The sequence below is a fragment of the Theropithecus gelada genome, chromosome 4 (assembly GCF_003255815.1).
Source record: "Theropithecus gelada isolate Dixy chromosome 4, Tgel_1.0, whole genome shotgun sequence".
NCBI classification, from domain to species: domain Eukaryota; kingdom Metazoa; phylum Chordata; class Mammalia; order Primates; family Cercopithecidae; genus Theropithecus; species Theropithecus gelada.
In genome coordinates, this window is record NC_037671.1 from 36,165,676 (window position 1) to 36,185,838 (window position 20,163).

The 20,163-nt window shown below is 52.3% G+C and overlaps 1 protein-coding gene across 2 annotated transcripts in view; it reads right to left on the reverse strand.

The window, feature by feature from the left end:
• The window catches only part of LOC112622829 (40S ribosomal protein S10), an 846,014-nt gene that overhangs the window by 271,501 nt on the left and 554,350 nt on the right, over positions 1-20,163 (reverse strand). The gene's annotated exons all lie outside the window — the stretch shown is intronic.

Genomic DNA, 20,163 nt, shown 5'->3' on the forward strand with positions numbered 1-20,163 from the left:
AGCCCTGCAGTGATTTCAGACGATATTCCTGGTAGTGTAGCTACTAAAGGGCCTTAGGCTCTCTCAGTGACTCTCTGTGACTTGCTACGTATCCCAGAATAAATTTCTTTTCTGCTTAAACTACTTGGAGGTGGCGGTGGGGGTGGTGGTTCAGCAGCTGGGCTGGTAGGGCCCTCATCCTATGACCACCTCACATAGGGCTGCTGTACAAGCCACATCGAGGGACATGGGACAGGGCCTGCCGAACCCACAACCCTGCTCCCCACTCTGGAGCCCCCATAGGGCTGATGAGGAGCGCAGAGAGAGTGGAAGGGGTGTGTGGTGGGTACGGTGTGCTGGCTCACTCACTTCCCATTCCTGTTCTCCTCGGCTGGGCTTCCCTTTCTGCCCTAGGAGTCTGGAAAGCTAACACTACACTTCCCAGACTTTCTTGGGGTTCTTGGGTTCCAGCCACGTTGAGATTCTGCCAACTTGACACAAGAGACTTTGGTTTGGAGCTGAGCTGTGAGGGCAGGGAGGAAGGGCATGAGGTGTCCATTTTACTACAGCCAGTCATGGCATCAGACTTTTGAAGGCTGCTTCTATATCCTGCAACTTCCGGATTCTGCAGAGGCAGCAGCCCCCTTGCCGGCCCCGTTCTGGGGTGTGCTGTTGGGAGTTGTTCATGGAAGCTCAGTTAGTTTGTTTATTCAGATCTTCTAGTGCTTTTGTGAGTCATCCACAACCTTTGATAAATGCCCCTTCTTAAACAAGAATCATGGGATTCTGTCATCTGTAGCTGAGAACCCCCTCCACCCTGCCCAGCAGAGTCCCAGCCTTCATCTGTCCTCCCCTGGCCTGGCGGCCCCTCCTGCTGCCACTGCCCAGTCAGCTTCATCCTCCCCAGCAGAGACTTCCTCACGGCTGTTGCCAGTGCTCAGCTGTTCCCCTAGACACCTTCTGAAGACCAGAGCCATAGAATTCTAAGACTCCCCAAAGGGCACATATGCTGGGGCCCTACAGCTGTTCCCACCGGGTTCCAGCTATGAGAGTTTACAAGCAGATGGGCTTTCTACCTGCAGACAGGATGTTGTCCAGGATTTAATTGGATAGAGAACACTCCTCCGTAGCTAGTTTAAGCAGGAAGGACTTACTACTGGGTATTAGTTTATACAGAATTGTCAGAAGGGCTGATGACACAGACTCTGGGTTGGGCTTAAGTTCTTAAAGCCTTGATGCAGAAGTGAGTTGCCAAGAGAGCTGCTGCCTCTTCTGCAATCATGAAGCTGCAGAGTCTAGAAGCTTCCTGCAGCTGTTGGCTCCAGAATCACATCCTGCCTGCCACGGTAAGGACACTGCTGAGTCAGACAACTACCTGCTGAGTTGAAAAGTTGCTGCTACAGTTGCTGGTTCCAAAACCATGCTGCTTCTGCCACTGTCTACACCTGAAAAGTGAATATCCCACACCCTGTCTCTTTCCTCACATGACTCAGCTCCAAAGTCAAGTCTCATGCAGGTGCATGTATATTGGTGACTCCAAATCACATCTGGAACCCTAGCTGTAAAGGAAGTCTTAGAACTGTTGTAGTTGGAAGACAGGTTGGGTGGGCCAAGCTGTTGCATCTGCCCTCTTGCCTTCCTGCTACTCCTGACAACGTCCCCAGGGTATGCAGGACTTGAGGGTGAGCCAGGGCCTGGGAGATCCATGAGCTGGGAGCACCAAGGGACTGATGCTGGGTAAGGCATTCAGCTGTGGCCAGAATGGGGAGGAGGGCATTGGCACCACTATTCAGATTAGGGATGCAGAGTGTTAAAGCAGGGGCCACAGGCCAGCCGCTCCACATATAAGCAGACATGAGTCCATTATGGACAGAGAAGAGCCCTGGTGCTCAGCAGCAGGAGCCCTGCGGAGCCCAGCATGTAGCTGAGCAAGTGTGATGTTCACATAGGGACGAGGAGGCGGTGGTGCCTGCATGGAAATGAGCCAGCTTCCTGTGGGGCAGGTTCCAGTCTGCTGCCAAGCACACAGCCCTCTCAGGAGCACTAGAATGGGTACAGGCTGCCAGGAGACCCGAGGGAGTAAGGGGCCACAGAACCTCCGGACTAGCTTCAGGTGCCATTGGCCTCATTCCCTAAGGTCACATGGATGCCTGGTTAGAAGGATCAGGGCAGAGATGGTGCTAGAGTTGGGGTAGGTTGGGGTGTGGGGAGGCTGGGCTTGTGGCCACTCCCAGGAGCACATTCTCCACAGCAGCGTCTTAAATAAAGAAGCCTGTTGATATTAAGGCTGTGAAGGTTCTCACAGGGGCACTGGGAGTGTGAACAGGATGTAGGAAGGTGGTGGTCCAGGAGCGGAGCCATTCCCTTTCTGCTTGGTGTCTTGGGGTCTTCATCTATGAAGATTGTTATCATGTCTCTCACGGGGACCGTGATAAAGTTGGAGATATGAGTTAATACATGGAACGCTCAGCACAGGCTTAGCACAGACCTAGGTGCTCAATAAATATTACCATCTTCATCAAACATTAGGCAGGGAAAGAGCAAGCCAGGTGAGAGGGAGTGCTTCTCATGTACACATTCCTCTAATGCTTAGAATTCTCAATTCTCAATGCCTTCTCAATGCTATACCTTCATCAACCCACCACCTTCAGCAACCAGGCTGGGAGCTCCCTGGTGGGGCAGGACCATGTCTTGGTTCCCGCATTCCTAGCCAGTGTTCTAAGACACATTCTCATTGGACACATACAGTTCACATGACTACTCCTGCTTCATCACTGGGCCGGGAGTTCAGGTGCACCAATTGGCTTAGCCCAGGTCATGTGTTCCACCCCAGTGGGTAGTGAGTGTTTCCCCAGATGTCCAGGATCCCCCCGAAGAGAGCGGGCGCTCTTGGGAAGAGGCAAAGAGGAAGAGAAGAAGTTGAGGGGAAGAACCTGTGTTCACCATGGATGCCCGGAGACCACTGTGTGTGATTCCTCCTTTCTAGACCAGTCGTTCTGCCTGGGGGTGGGAGGTCCGTGAAGGGAGAGAACCAGAATCCTAGGGAAGAGGCCCCTCAGGCAACTTACACCTTCACATCCATGCCAAACAGTCCCCACAGGACCTGCCCATTGTGCCCTCTCAGCCTGCTGCCTCCCTGTTGCCCCCACCCCTAATGGCTTTAAATAGGATTCTGGGGGGAGGTGGAGGAGGAAGGGCAGGTCTGGAGGCTTGTGGACAGGGATACCTGAGAAGGGCCTAAGACACTCTTGAGGAGGGACCCTTGGTGGATTTCTCTGGCCCTCACAGAGCCTGCTGTGTCATCCTGCACAGCCTCACCCCCACCAAGAGGCGCTTTATTCCTGCAATCGCCTTCTTCAGGGCAGCCATCTTGTCCACAAGCCTGAGCACCTCCCAGATAGCTGTTCTCACCAGAACCCAACCCAATTCTCTGAAAGCTGCAGAGCGGAGCGGCTGCTCCCTCTGGGGCCTCTTCTCCCGCTTCTTCTACGCTGCCCAGGAGCCACCCAGTCCTTGCAAGGGTTTCACCTGGCTCTGCGGACTTACGTCCTCCTGTGGGCTCCTGAGGCCTCTGTGGCCAAGTACCCTCTCCTGCCCCATGCTGGGCCTTCCAGGCCTTCGTGTCATGTGCAGTCCCTTACCAGGAATGCCCTCACCCTCTCCCTCCCCTCCTCGGAGCCCCCGCAGCTGCTGGCACCTGCCTCCAGCCCTAATCACACTTAGGACCCTGTGCTGCCGTGGTCGCCTGGCTACTCTCCCACTGCAGGAGGCAACTCAAGGCCAGGGCCTGGCTCTAATGGCCCCAAATTAACACAGTGCATGGGACACAGTAGATGCTTCAAATCTGTTGGGAAAAAAAATGAATGCGCACATGCTGTATCACCCGGTGATGGCTCACTCTCCAGGCAACCTTTGGCAGCAATGGGGTTTCTTGACTCTGTGGCAGCAGCATGGGGTGCCGACTTCACACTTCCTGCCCATGGGAGTCCCTGATCAGAGAAAGTCTTTTATGAATGTTCTTGTTTGTGGGCTGTAATGAGCACAAAACCGGGTGCCTGGATTGTTCCCTTGACTAATCTTTCCTGCAGGGGTTGTGCAGGGAAAATAAATGTGCATGAAGAACATGTAGGCAAATCACAGGTTCCGAGTCTCTGCTGGTTTGTGAGTGTGTGTGCCGGTGTGTGTGAATGGGTAGGTGTGAATGTGTGTTGGGGGGTGGGTGTGTGGGTGTGAGTGTGGGTGAATGTGTGAGACAGGATATATGTGTATGAGTGTGAGTGCATGATTGTGTGCAAATGTGTGTGTGAGTGGGTGAGTGTGAATGTGTGATGTGTGTGTATGTGAATGTGTGGGTATATATGTGGGTGTATGGGTGTGACTGTGTGGGTATGTAAGTGTGGTTGTGATAGAGGCAGGAGGCAGAGAAATCCTAGGCAGACAGGGGTGGGTCCCTGGTGAAACCCCACCTTCAAGCCAAAAATAGCCTGAAACCTGAGACCCAGGGTGAAAATTTCTATTCCTGTTTGCCTGCTCTCTCCTGGTTTTTTTTTTTTTTTTGGAATAATGCCTTTTTACCAATCAAACGTCGCCTTTCAAATACTACCTGCAGCCTGCTCTGCCCCCATCCTGTGCCTATAAAGACCCCAGACTCAGTTGGTAGAGACTGAGATGGCCTGACTTCAGGGAAGAGACGACTTGACTTCGGAGAGGGACACCCTGACTTTAGGGAAGAGACAACCTGACTTTGGAACACAGACAAGCTGACTTCGGGGAAGACAACCTGCCCTTCCCATCCCCTCTCCAGCTCCCCTCTCCATTGAGAGCTGATTCTGTCACTCAATAAAATTCTCCGCCCTCATCACCCTTCAACTGTTAGCATGACCTCATTCTTCTGGGATACTGCACAAGAGCTCAGGACCCATTGATTTTAGGTACCCAGAAGGGCTGTCACACTGGTCCTTTGCCCTCACTGGCAAACGGCAGCCACACCACACAATGGGGCCAGGGGCCGACTGAGCTGCTAACATGCCGCCGTCCATCAGGCTGTGGATGGTGGAACTAAAAGAGCTAATTAGCACACTAACACCTGCTCTGGGGCTTTGAGATCATAGACACTCTTGCCTGGGTGCTGCTGCATTCCCCTTGAAGTGACACGCCTGGTCTGGCCACAGGCCTCACATGGAATTTGCTCCTGTGTTGGTGCTTGGAGTGACCGGCTGAATCCTGCACTCACTCGCTTCTGCAAGGGGCTGAGTATGGCAGGCCAAGTAGACAGGGCACCCCTTCTGTGAGTCTGGGAAACAGGCTAAGAAAAATCCCTGCATCAGTTGTGAATGTATGGATGAGTGTGTGTGTGTGTGTGTGAGAGAGTATGTGTGTGAGTGTGTGTGTGGGGGGTGTCAATGTGTGTGTGTGTGTGTGTGTATGTATGTAGTTTAACCTGGTTCCATCCCCCCACACCACTCCATCCCTGGCCCTTGGGAACACATCTGGAATCAAAATAGAAATTAACAGGGATAATAGGGTTGAACATACCGATTTCTGTCCCCTGAAACCAACCACTGCTACTTTAGAAACTGATATGGAAATGTTAAAATCCAGACAAAACTCTAGAGCAAAAAACAGCCTTCAGTCAGGAAAAATAAACATTACACAGGACCCATACGTCCATGCACCTAACTTAAATGAGGATTCATAGAAATTTACCCTTCCCAGCTTGTCATACACTCATACACTGGATATATTCTACTTGTTTCTTTCTTTTTTTTTTTTTATGATGCTGGTCACAGCCCATGAAATTGCTTTCACTACCCACCAATGAATGGGCTCTTATCTTGCTGTTCGAGTCATCATCTTTGAGCATCTCCCCTCCCTAGGGTTTTGTAAGAGTGAATGTGAGTAGCCAACTGTTCTGTGTGCTTGGTGGAGGAACAAAGGCAGAGGTGAGGTGCAGAGGCGAGGATGAGAGGGTGTAGCGAGGGTGTAGCTCCCTGAGTGGGACAGCTGGCTCTTATAAAGGTATCAGTCCATAAAGACTTGATTGGCCATGGGCTGCCTCAAGAAAAGGGGAGACTGGCATTCTGCTGTCAGCCTGAGGGTCACAGCTTTGTAGTCACATTGTAGGGAATTTCCCAAGGCTTGGAGGAAGACTTCACTCCCTTCATTCTTCCTCTCTTCCTCACTCCCTGTATTAGTCTGTTCTCACAGTGCTAACAAAGACATATCCGAGCCTGAGTAACTTATAAAGAGGTTTAATTGACTCACAGTTTTGCATGGCCAGCAAAGCCTCAGGAAACTTACAAGCATGGCAGAAGGGGAAGCAAACACATCCTTCTTCACATGGCAGCAGGAGAGAGAATGAGAGTGAGGGAAGGGGGAAGCCCGTTATAAAACCATCACATCTTGTGAGAACTCACTCTCACAAGAACAGCATGGGGGAAACTGCCCCTATGAGCCAATTATCTCCACTTGGTCCTGCCCTTGACATGTGGGAATTATTACAATTCAAGATGAGATTTTGGGGGAGTCACAGACAAATCACTCCCCTCACCTCCTCTCGTCCTTCTCCTTCCCTCACTTCTTGAGGCCAGCAGCAATTCAGTGGTTCAGTAACTACGAGGATCTGGCCAAAGGGGCTTCCTGTCTAGACCCTGACCCACCTCCTGGCTCATGGCCCTGGATAAGCCCCATCCTTACCCTGGGGTGCTGGCCCTTGCTTCTGAGAGTCCTCAGATGGGCTGATGGCTATGGTGCTGGGCTAGAGGCCTGTGGGTGAAGAGCCTCAGAGGCCTGCCCGTTGGTGACTGGGTCATTAGTAATGGGGGTAGGGAGGGATCTGTAGAGGTTGGTGTTTGTTTTAATGCTTCCTAGAGCACAGCCCATCCCAAGCATATAATTTTCATTATATGATATCAACATTTAGCTTCAGCAATGGAAATGTCAACATTAATTATTTTCAAGGAGTCTTGATGGCTCTGGGAATAAATCAATATAAATAATGTTTCCATAAACTCTGAATCATGCTCCTAATAGTGTTATAGCTATAATTTTAATATTCAAAACAATTTTTCTTTGCATCTTAGCAATTAATTGTTGCTAAGTGCTTATTTTTTGGGATCCTTATTGCTGTCAGCTCAGAGCCAGAGGCTGGGGGTGTGGTGACCAGGTCCCTGGCCCTGAAACCATTCCTAGCTCTCCTTGCCCAAAGAGTTAGGCTTGGTAGAACATCTCTTCCCCCAAAAAACATGCGTTTTGCTCTCAGCCCATTTAGAGTTTACTCACCCTTTGGCTTACTCTCTCCAAGATGCCTGGCGGCGTGGCGCTCATCAGCTTCCTCCAGGACTTCTCAGGTAGACAGGGGGGCAGGTGGGGCAGTCCAGGGAGTTGGGCTTGCCCAAGGTATACCACTCACCAGCTGTGTGACTCTGGACAACTGAGTCCAGGTGGCAGAGCCAAGGGTCATCTACCAGGCAGGGTTCTTATTTGCAGGGTACAGAGAATGACTCAGGTGGATATGAGCAGAAACAGAATTTATTAAAGGATACTATGTAGCAAAGGCAATTGACCAGGAATAGCATCTGAAATTCCACTGAGAAGCTGGTTCCAGAGGATGCCACTGGCGCCCCAGAAAGGTCCTTGTCCCTGTGGTTTGCACAGCAGACAGGGCCAGATGTTGGGGAGCTGCTGGTTTCAGTTCCTATAAAGCTACCTTTGAAAACCAGATGTGGTCACAGCCACTTCCATCACCAGAATGGGGAGTTTTCCCTTCCCCAACATGCTGCTTGAGGCCTGGGTGCTCCACTGGTGTGGCCAGGGACACCTATCACAGCCAACCTACAAAGGAGTATAAAAAAGTGAGTATCAGACAGGCGAGGTGGCTCACGCCTGTAATCCCAGCACTTTGGGAGGCTGAGGGGGTTGAATCACGAGATCAAGACCAGCCTGGCCAAGATGGTGAAACCCTGTAACTACTAAAAACCTACAAAAATTAGCCAGGCGCAGTGGCAGGTGCCTGTAATCCCAACTGCTTGGGAGGCTGAGGCAGGAGAATCGCTTGAACCCAGGTGGCAGAGGTTGTAGTGAGCCGAAATCGCGCCACTGCACTCCAGCCTGGGTGACAGAGAGAGGCTCTGTCTCAAAAAAAAAAAAAAAAAAAAAAGGAAAGAAAAAAGAGAAAGTGAGTATCTGGGATTTTGCATTTCTGTAAAAGGAGGTAGGCTTTCCACTTAATACAGCATGGGGAAGGGTCCCCAGACATAAGAAGATTTCAGCTGCTGGGAGTCAGAAAGAAGGGCAGACAGCCCCACTGTGGCCACAGGCCTCTCTCTGCCTGGTTGCCGAAGATCCTCCACAGCTGTTGTGTTTAATGTCGACATTTTTCTCAATGAAGAGCTATACAAGTGCAACTCCAAACACCTCTCTGTCCAATCTGACTTCTGCCCTGAGCTTGCACTTAGGATTCACCTTCCCCCATCCATAATCAACAGGAAGAGTCCACTGAGGGTTCTGGTCCCCATGACAGTTGCATTTCTCAGGGTAAATAAATAACTGGGCCGGGCATGGTGGCTCACACATGTAATCCCAGTGCTTTGGGAGGCTGCAGATGGGGGATCACTTTAGGCCCGGAGTTCAAAACCAGCCTGGGAAACACAGGAGACCCTATCTCTATAAAAAATACAAGCTGCAGTGAGCTGTGATTGCACCACTGCACTCCAGCCTGGGTCACAGAGTCAAACTCTGTCTCAAAAAATAAAAATAATAAACAAGACATACTTGGTATTTTGGGTTTAGAAATTGATCTCTGGTGAAGCTACAGCCGTTGGACAATGCCCTCAGGCCCAGGTTCTTCTGAGCTGCCAGCCATTTAGGTTCCCCTTTACCAAGGCTGATTCCTGTGTGGATCCCAGCTGGCACCGCCCGTGACCGGGAGCTTTCGGTGCCTTTCTATTCTCACAGCCACAGGCTCTTCCTTAGCTACCATGCAGCAGAAGAGAAATCAGAACGTGGAGACTGTGGATTCACTCACAGAAAGGTTTAAAATCTGTTAAAGGATTTATTGAAACATCAACCTTCACTTTAAAGCAATGAAATTCTATTCAACCGGGACTCTGGGAAATTCCAGAACCCATGGCTTCTCAGTGCTAACAAGCTGAATGCTGGGCGCCTCCCAGTTCTGCACTGTGGGATGGACGAGTGAATGAATGAGTGAATGAGTGCATGAAGAGCCTGTCCTCCTAGGCCAAGACAGGCATCCAGCAGTCTGGGTGAGGAGAGGGTTGGGGTAAATGAATCTTTTGAGCACAAGATGATTGCTCCTTTGCTGGGGGTAGGGCTGGGAGGCCAATACAGGTAGGGGGTGGACGGGATGATCTCCTGGATCCCTTTGTGGGAATTTTTTCTGAAGATGCCCAAAGATTTAAGATTGGAGTCAAACAAGGAGAGCAGACACAGAATTGATTAAAGCAGCGGGGGATGGGACAGTGCTGCCCCATGCACATTGCTTTAAAAGGCCTAACAGAGGCATCAAATGATTTTTTCTTTATGTATGAAGAGAAAAGAGGGAAATTTAAAAGCTCCTTTTCTTTTTTTTTTTCAAATTTTGTTCCTTCTACCAAAGAAAAGAAACAAGTATTTGTACTGTAGCGCTAGCGGTCCATTTGATTAGTATACCCAGGGCAACCAATTTATATTATTCCTGAGCAAGATCTTTGGAGATTAACTTTCCATCCCATAGTTCATTAATCTCTGCCATCCAGGGTTCAGGTGAGTACGTTCGCTATGCTGGAGAATGTTTTTAATCTCCAAATTTACTCAAGAAGTTTCTTCTAACGGTTGCATTATTTCAACCTCATCTGCTTCACTCCTGTTCCAGGTCTTCTCCCCTCCTTCCTACCAGGCCCGCATTTCTACTCTGTGCAGCTACCAGCGAGGAGGGCCCGCGAGCTCAAAGACCCAACAGGAATTCCTGCAGAAGCCCCACAGCGTGAAGAGGGGCTGTGGGATGTATGAGCCTGCATGCAGCAAGGGTTGTGCTGTTCTCCTGTAGCAGAGGGAAAGGGAGAGGGGAGAGGAAAGAGAGGGTTAAGGAGGCCACAGTGGGACAGTGGGAGGGAGAGAGAATGGAGGGCAGGTGGGCTGTGGCCAGCTGTGGGGCTCAGGAGGAGCCGCAGGCCTGCAGTGTGTTTCTCTGTACTAGAACCGGCCTGAGAAATAAACTACCTGGGGGTGGGAGTCTTGGGAAGCTGAGAAGGGCTGGCAGCTGAGCAGCTCTTGGACATGGCCCTCGGCTCCTACCTGTGCCTCCCTGTGCAGGGAGAAAGCTGCAGGATGGCCAGGAGGTCCTGCTAGGGACAGAGCTCCCCACTCATCAAGGCCTGGGTTGGAGGGACCCCTGGGACAGTGCAAGAGGAGGAGCTTGGGGTAGGGGCAGAGGGCCTGAGAGGTGACCCAGAGCAGCAAGCAGGTGCTCCAAAGAGACTGTCCTCATACCCTTCAGCTGGGGAGAGGAACCTGGCTCCCTAGTGCTCCTGGGCGAGGGCCATCTCTGTAGGATAAGCCCTCCGCTATATCAGTGGCAGCAGTTGTGTGTGTGAGCACCAAATACTTCTGCTGTCTATTCAAAATGGGGATACTGGCAGGTTGTCTGCGCCTCCCAGAGGTGCCAGGCTAGCTGGTGAGATGGCCCTGGGGAACTGAGCTTCCCCCAGCATGGGGTAGGGGTGGGGGTGGACGGGCCAGTGGAACTTCTGTGCTGCTGCTGGCCAACTCAGGCCTTCACAAGGCAGCCTTTCCTCTGTGGAGGACGGCCAAAACTTCAGGAGTGAGTTGGAAGGTAAGGAGAGGGTCCCAGGCCTGGAGCAAGAACCTGGCCATACCTGTCCATCCTTCCACTCCCTTGCGTGGGGACACCTTCCGAGAATGCTGCCCACACCCCTCCTCCCACATCACTTTCCTTCCCCTCTCCAGCCCCTCCCCTCACTTGAAAGCCTGTACCAGGAGCTCGTCTCCTCCAACCCCTTCAGCCAAGAGGCTCCAAGTTCTGGAGAAGTATCCCCCTCCCTCCCCTCTGAGGGGTCGGTGGGGCCCTTGGGGCCCCCTTGGGAACGTCCCAGGTGCTTTGGCCCAAGGTCTGTGCTGATTCAGTGCCACGCCCACAGCTGGGCAGAGCCCTGAGATGGACGCTGCCTGCAAACCCTGTCCAGCCTAGAGCTGAGCATGGGCTTTGGACCCCCCAATGGCTCTGCTCAGTCATTCTTCAGGGCCAGGGACCACCCTCTGGAGCCTGAGCCAGAACCTGAGCCTCCCCACTTCAGGCTCTTCTCTCAGCCACACCACCGCTCCCTATCCGCTTCTCAACCCCCAGCCCACATCAAGCCCTAATTCTACCCTTTTTATTCCATGTAAGAGCATGCCCAAAAGGAGCTCTTGCTCCTAGCAATAGAAAGAGGCTTCTGTTCTTAGAAATACAGCAGCCACTTGTCCATCCCTGGAGACCCTCTTGTTCTGCCCTAGTAAATGGCCCTCTCAGCAGTGGCCAGAAGTTGGCTTTTCTTCCATTTCTACTTCCTTGCTCAAGCCACCTTCTCCACCTGTCTGGTGGTCATTGCACCAGCCATCCTGCTATTGCTATTCTATACTGGGGTTCTGGAGCAGCAGGAGTGTGGCCCCAAGGCAGCAAGGCCTCCCATTGCCTTGACGACATTCAGCAAATCACTCTTGCCCTGGGGACCAGGTTTTCCTTCTGCAAAATGAGGGGGAGTGGACCTCATCATCTCTGATTCCTTCCAGCTTTAGAATCTGTTTCTGTGATGGTGTTGGGGATTGTACAGACCTAGTTTCCTTTGTTTACAAGATGTGGAGACTAAGAAACCCATAGATGGGTGAAGTATTGAGTATCAAGAGCACTCCCTCTGCCTGTTCTGGGATATACACTGTTACCCATGCTTCCAAGGGAGAAAGCGGCCTGGTTAGGGGAGCGGCACCAATGTACGGACACGTCACAGCCTGGGACCCAGGGCTGCCCGTGACCATCCCCCAACAGCCCTGCTGCTCCCTTCCCCCTCGACTCCCTCCAGGGCTGTTGAGAGGAAGAAACGAGATGCTCCATCTCCAGATGCCCTGCTCACAGGAAGGCCCATGCAGATACTCGGGGACTATCCTCTGTTCCCTTCAATATACCTGGTGGGTCTGACCACCAGGACATGGCCCTGCCTTCCAGGGAGTAGGCACTGTGCCTCCACTGTGCCCCTCTCTTGTGACAAGAGCAGGCATGGTGCTATAGAGACTTCCCAGGGCTTCCTGCAGGAGCATTCATCACTGGAGGAAGGGCCAGGGCAGTGGCAGGCCAGGGACAGTGGGCCCCTCCATGGAGCACAGAGCAGTGGGCCCCGCAGGAGAGGCAGGCAGGGGCAGAGGTGAGGCGCCCAGGAGCAAGGCAGCACTGTCTCCACAGCCCGACAAGGGATTTTATGGAATACTTGAGAAAAAATCATCAATGAATATGATGGATGCCCCCAGCAGAGGTGGAGGGGTCCCCGCTTTTGGGTCCAGGAAGCAAAAACCTGGAGTCCTGGCCTGAGCCTGAGCAGAGGACAGTTTTGAACAAGGGGGTCCACAGGGCAAGAGGAGGGTGGGAGTTCTCCCGTGCACACGGATCACTGTGCTTGGGAATGTGTGTCCCCACTGATGAGCGTGGGGATGAGTGTGAGACCAAAGGCAGCCCTCTTGGGGTAGGCAGGGGCCAAGGCCCACAGGTGGGGGCTGGGGAGGATGCCTTCTTAATGGGCATGGCCAGACCCCTCCTTCTTCAGAAGACCTGGAAGAAGCAGGTGGGGGAGAAGCAGAGTCACAGAGGCAAGGCAGAGACTCGGAGGCCCGGAGACTCGTGTGGGCGCGGGCAGGGCCCCCAACCCCACTGCTTTCCCAGCTAGCTGTCTCTAGGAGGCCAGCCCACCCACTGGGCCCCAAAGCCTCAAACCCCAGGTGGCCCTCCCCTCTTACAGCTGCCACAGTTTCTGCAGGGCTGCTTTGTCAGACTCTTAGATCACAAGCAGCAGAACTAGGAAGGCCCTCAGAACGAAGGAGACGCAGGCACCGTAGGAGCCCAGGGCCCCTTTCCATTGCACCCATGCTCCATCCTCCCACGTCTCCCAAAGATCAGCCCTCCCCAGTGACCCCTGGAGCCCAGGAAGATCAAGGATCCAGCCTGTTGCCCTGGGCTTGCCTGCTGTGCAGCTCTGCGTGCAGGTCAAGGATCAAGCTGAAGTGAAGGTATGCGCACGCAGGGTTCAAGGGCTTATTATTAGTAACAATAATTCCTACATACGTAAAATCTCACACCAGACATACGCTTTTTACATCATCTTGTGGCAGGCCAGGTTTCACTGACACTGGCCTCCATCACAACTGTTTGAGTACTGACTGAGTGGTTAAATCTTAAACAATGAAAAAGCCAGTGCCCTTATACAAAGGCTGGAATGAAACAAAAAGCCCATCAAGAGTTTTGCTGAGGCCTTTCCTGGGCCTTAAAGCATGACACAGGAATTCTTAACAGGACCCATTTAGGATTAAACAAGTTTTACTGGGGGTCTGAAGAAACTCCCCAGGCCTCCACAGATAAGTTTATTGGGGATCTGAAGGAACTCCCCAAACCTCCGTGATTTAGCAGGAGACAAGATAAGTGTAATCACCCCAGCACCTAAACCCATTTAGATTAAGTCCATTTACTAAGGCTCCAGAAGAAGGCCTTCAGGACTCAGACCTTAGTTACAGATTGAAAGAAGTTAATCACTTATGTCTTTCAATGAATGCACACTTACACATAGACATATAGCTTAGAAGGTATACAAGCTCTGAAAAACTTTGTAATTTTGCGTTGGTCTAGCGATAATTTCCAGGCCTTCTCCCTGTAACCGGTTACAGAAATAAAAACATCCTTCCCAGTTCATCTGCATCTCGTTATTGGGCCGTGACGAATAGCAGCCCGACCCTCAGTTTGGTCTGGGAACAATCTCACCAGGGCTTGCCATCAACCCAGGGCAATTGACAAGGTAAGTAATTTATCTCCATTTTACAGCCGAGGAGGGTTTGAAGAGGTTAGGAGGCTTGGAGACCACAGCTCCAGTGGTGGGATAGTGGGCAGTGGGCTACAGTTGAGAAACAGGGGAACCGTTGTTGCTCCTCAACCCACTTTTCTCAAGACCTTCATAGGTCTTTTTTGGCTCCCTGCACACCCAGAACGGGAGCACTTCAGAGAAGTGTTGCTTTTCATTTGTTCTTAAGGCACTGCTCTCAGGTACCAGGTAAACCAACCCAGCGATGCCCAGAACCCCTAGCATGGGCCACAGACGCGCAGAGCCGCAGCAAGGACAGAGGGAGCCGCGTGGCCCTTCCTGACATTCTTTCATCTGCACACTGTACCATCAACTCGTTTTCTGCACGGAATGAAGATACATCACTCTGCTCCGGAAAACTACATTTAGCATCTCCTTCTTTTTGTGGGGCAGGGAAGTTTTCATCGACAAAGCGTTTGTATTGCAGATGGCTCACCATATGCCACGTTCCTGCACGTTATCACCTTGTAAGCAGATTCTGTCAGGTTTTAGGAGTAAAAGCTTAATTAACAAGTGGTGTGTACAATTATGTACTTAATTATCAACTGCTTTTATTTCTTTGTTGTTTCTTGTTTTCCAAAAGTTTGGTAACAATTACAGGCAACTGTTCCCTAATGCAATTTCTCTCTGCACCTCTTTTTTTGTGTTTGTGGTTTTTTTTTTTTTTTTTGCCATTTGTATGCTGAGAGGGGGCTTTCTCTTTTCTCCCCTCATCCACCACTTAGAACAGACAGATGCAACATGGGCCCACTGATCTAAATCTCTGAGGGGTGGCCCACGTGTGTGTGTGTGTGTGTGTGTGTGTGTGTGTGTTATTTTAAAAGTTTCCTGTGAGGTTGATCTGCAGTTCTGGTTAGAAACACAGACCTGGGCCTCCACGTTGCTCACTGGGCTGTCAGGGGCTCTCATTCTTTCTCCATCTCCCTTTGCTGGCCCACCCTGGAGGCCAGTGGGGTTGGCTGGACTAGGCTGGTGAGGAGGACAGGAGGTGCTGGGGGGCCAAGGGACAGCCTTACAGCATGGTGAGGGCAGAGGCAGCTTTGGGGAGCTGAGCACAGAAAGCAGGAAGAATTGCAATGGAAGCACAAGCAGCAGCAACTTGGAGGGAACTCGCTGGGCTGAAGTCATAGCCGGAATGTGGGACTTAGAACAAAGTGACTGGATTCACTTGAAAGCACTTCTTCTCACATGCATCTGAGTTAAGGAACTTCTAGAAGCCTATGCCTCCAGCACAGTTGTCTTTCATACAAATCTGTGCAAGAGGGTGTCCTGTTTTAGGGAGCCTCCACAGGGTTGAAAACTCAGTTATCGGCACATGGTGACAGAAATGGCCCCGCAGCTGACAGCGGAGGAGTCTGAACCATCAGGTAGGCAGCCCATCTGTCTTCCCAGAGGGCTGAGGGCTGGTCCTGGGTTTCTCAGCTGGCAGGTGGGGTCCCCTGGGCCCTAGTTCTGAAGCACCCTCCTCACCACACCCACCAGTGTCAGCCGAGGCTGGGTGCAATACAAGAGGGCTGGGACAAGTGGGTTGGAGGAAGATGCAAGGGCAGAAGAATTGCAGAATCAAGAGATCAGGGCTTCCCTTTCTCCAACTAGAGGAAGAAGCCTGAGGGACACTTCCCTGAAATGAAGACAGACAGAGGCCGGCCCCAGCATCACAGACATGAAGCCCCTGTTGCCTGCATGCTCACCGGGCTCTGTCACACCTCCTCTCTGTGCATCCGTCTCCTTATCTGGCAGTGGCTGGGTGAGCTCATCCAGCTCTGCCAGGCCCACCATCTCCTATTTCTTAGAGAAGAGTCCACTAGACTCCGAAGGGCTGTTGTGCTCTGGGGAAAGAACGGCGGAGGACCCTGTTGGGCCTGTCCTTGCCTTTGTGGTTTACGCAGGGCCTAGAACAGTGCCTGCCATGTGATGAGGGAGCTCAACAGGCATCTGTCAAATTAATGAAAATGTAACAGACATGCCATTTGCTACTTTGCCAGGCACATGGCTCCTTCTTTTTTTTTTTTTTTTTTTTTGTTTTTTGAGATGGAGTCTCGCTCTGTCGCCCAGGCTGGAGTGCAGTGGCCGGATCTCAGCTCACTGCAAGCTCCGCCTCCCGGGTTCACGCCATTCTCCGGCCTCAGCCTCCTGAGTAGCTGGGACTACAGACGCCCGCCACCTCGCCCGGCTAGTTTTTTGTATTTCTTAATAGAGACGGGGTTTCACCATGTTAGCCAGGATGGTCTCGATCTCCTGACCTCGTGATCCGCCCGTCTCGGCCTCCCAAAGTGCTGGGATTACAGGCTTGAGCCACCGCGCCCGGCCACATGGCTCCTTCTAAAGACAGCTGCTCTGTCCCACAGGGAGACCCCCAGGTCTCTGTCTGTGCCTGGTTCCAGCTGACCTAAGGGCAGCCCATCAAGGCACGTCAACCTGAGGTGTGGTCTGGGATGAATAGATGACACAGGGCAAATGGGTTCTGCTTCTCAGAAGGTTGATCTGGGAAGTACTCAGAGCATGAGGTGATTAGCATTGGGCATTGAAGCTAAAAAGATCACCGGAAAGAAAAGGAAGAGGTGAGTAACGAATGGCTGAGGCAGCAGCAGCAGTCCTGAGTGGAGAGGGAATCCGGTGCGCCGGGAGGGGACGCCGTCTGCTCCAACGTCCGCCTGCCCTCAGCATCCTGCATTGCTTCCCCGGGCAGGCCCTTCCCTATGCAGAAATCTTTCCCTACAATCTCAGATACCTTCAGGGCAAGCCCTGGGAAGACAAGCTTGAAATGATGGAGGCAGGAGGTGGATGCACCTTCCCACAGCCGGGGTCCAGAAAGCAGCATCTGACCAACTTCAGAAACCAAACAAGAATTTGGGAACACATGAGGGGATCATTTATCCAAGCTGGGATTTAGGGAAAAGCTCCAAACGTTACTTGAAGGGCCCCAGTAGGAGAATGGACAGTTAATTGCCAGGACAACTTCCCCACTGCAGGGTAGGGTTGGGATGGGTGAGAAAGTAGGGGAGAAGGTGGTGACAGGTAGGAGTAGAGACTCAGAAAGCCTGAGGAATGAATGGGCACTCTTGTTCCCATGCACAGGATGAAACGGCATCTTGGCACTTTTGCTGAACAAGGCAACGCTGGGTCTGTCTGACCTGAGGACACTCCATCCCAGCCAGACCCTAACGGAGCAACCCACCTGGTCTTTCACCCGTCAGAGGAAAGCACGTCTTCAAGTACACGGCCAGGGAGGCTGATGGGGCTGGAAAGCAGGAACCACACACCACCTGGGTCTGTGACTAAGAAGGTGAGCTCTTCCGCTGACCCTACACCTGCTTCAGAGACCCAGACGGCAGGGCCCTCTCCTAAGTGACTTCCAGCTGCAGACACAGATTACATTGTCATGCACCATACCCTGATCTATTCCCCCCAGGGAGGGAGGAATCCAGACTGCAAGGTTGAAGGCCACCTTCTCGGAGCAGCACGGGTGGGCCAGGACAGACCCCTCCCCAATCCCCTGCTGGTCACAGCTCAGGGACACATGTAGTACCCTTCCCTCTTCTGTCCAGAGCCATTCCTCAGAACTGCCTTCAGGAGGCCCTGACTGCAGCATGCACATGCAGTGGAGGCTGCCAGTAGGGTAGAGGACAGCTCGAAGGTCAGGATGGGGCAGTCAGTGACAATTTGGGGACTGCTGGAAAAGGCCTGGGACTGTGCCTTCCTTGCAGAAGCAAAGGAGAGAGAGATATGCTCACTTCCAGAGGTGGAGTCCAACTACCAGGACCAGGTTAGGGACCTGTCCATGGGGTCCCGGCTGCTCTCCATGCCGGTGATGGTGGTGTTCCCAGAATGACATCACACAAGTGCTGAAAGTGGGGAGTGGCGGGGAGGGGGCCCCATAACTTGCTTGCTCTCGTGGGTGTTTCTCAGTCCTACTCCCCTCCCCAACACCAGAGGGTTGCCCTTCCATCCTCCCCAGCCACCCAGCCCACCACCCCTGCAGAGCCAGCTTGCCCCGCTAACCCTCCCTTCTCCTGCCTCTCCCCTAGGTCTGCTGCTACCACCTCTTGGGGGTCCCCACCCTGAGCTCACTGAGCCCCCAGCCCACACCACAGGCTGAGGGAGGCTTGGTTGTCATGGTGACATCCAGGTACCCAGAAAAAAGAAGGGGCTGCTGGGGAGTGGCGCAGTCATCTGTATATCAAAAACAGTTGCTGGCTCTGCTCCTTTCCAGCTATGCACTGACCTCTCTATCCAGGCCTCACTTGGGCCAGAGCCCAGGTTCACGAAGCCTTGCCTGGCCTTGTCAGGCACAATCAATTGCTCCCTCATCTGATCAGTTCTTACATGCGGTCCACGGCAGGCCAGCCACTGCACTATGCTAACTTGAGCTGCGTCTGTTCCCTGGCCAGGGTGGGGTGCTCCCCTGCTGTATACTTTAACGAGCCCGCCCCCACTGCAGCTCTCTGGGAGGGTTCCTGGGCAGACTGCACCTTGGCCGAGCCAATAAGTGGAATGCACCCCTTTCTATCCACTGCTTTGACCCAGATCGAGTATCAGCTCCGGTGAGCTCTTCTCCCAATAATTTTAGTCCTGTTCATCTCTATGATGACACCATTCATGTCCAATAAGCTTCTCTTGCAGATGATGGGCGTGGTGTGGGGTGAGGGCAAGAGGGCCCAAATGGGCTGCTGAAGCCGGGCCTGGGAAGGAGGGGCTGGGGAGCAGGGGGGATATGGGAAATGAGGGCAGGCCGCAGGATAAGGAAGGGGAAGGCTGGCTTCCTGGCCCCTTGCTGGCCAGACACACTGTCCTGGAGCTCTGAGTAGATTTAAACTACACCCAGCAGGAATTAAGTGTTCAGAGAAAATGAGCCTGCATGTATTGGGGTTTGGAACAATGTCATGTGAAGAGGCCTCTTTTCAAGGCTGCTGGATCAGGTGACCTTGAGGACATCTCACACGGAGAGGGTGGGGTGCAGTGTGTAAAGGTGTGTCTAATGGATACCAGTGTGTGGAGGAGGGCCCAGTCCATCCCAGGAGGCAGATGTTGGTCAGAAGTGTGAATGGGGGACCCAGCTCCTGGTCGTAGATATGTGCAGGCGTCGGCCGTAGGACTCTGGTGAACAGGAGAGGCAGGTCCAGGTGTATTTAAATTTCATTCTGACTCTGCCTAATTATTTCTCCCAATTGCTCTTGCTTTGAGCCTGGCCCAAGGTTGTCCTTTGATCAACACTGCCATGCCTCCCAACACTAATCTGCCAGTCATAAGCGTCCTGAGCTTCTCTTGCCCGGATGTTAACCATGAGTCCTCTGGGCTGGCATGTGCAATGGGCCCAGTGGGAGTGCTGCTGGGAGACCTGCCCAAGGGGCGAGCTGAGCCTCTTGGGATAATTCTGACTAAATGATTTTTCACAGAGTTGACTTGAAATGTGATGAATGGGTCCCCAGTGCTCTTAAAGCCTCCAACATCACAGCCACAGAAAAGACTCTGGGAGTGGCCTTGAGTCCAGCTCTGGAGAAAACCAAAGGTTGGAGTCATGAAGTAACTGCTTATCCACTCAGTGACGGCAGAGTTGAAACTAGGACCCAGGCCTTGCCTCCTTCTTCTTCTCATGCCACAAAGATGAGAACATGCATTTCCTGACATGCAATTTGCAAACCTCTTCCCAGGTTATGTGTGTGAATGTACCAGGCTACCAGATGGTGTTGAGTCTGAATTAAGGTGATGTCTCATTGCATTTCACGTCATGACCAAGCAATGTCTTACCACCCCACAAAAAGCCAACTGAGGCTTCCTTGAGTGGAAAGACCACAGTGTTGAGGGCAGGGGCTCTGTGAGCAGGTACCTAGAGCGAGAAGTCAAAACAAGGAAATGTTTCGAGGGAGCAAGGCAAGTTAAATGTCAGGCTTCTGAGCCCAAGCTAAGCCATCATATGCCCTGTGATTTGCACGTATACATCCAGATGGCCTGAAGCAACTGAAGATCCACAAAAGAAGTGAAAATAGCCAGTTCCTGCCTTGACTGATGACATTCCACCATTGTGATTTGTTCCTGCCCCACCCTAACTGATCAGTTGACTTTGTGACAATAC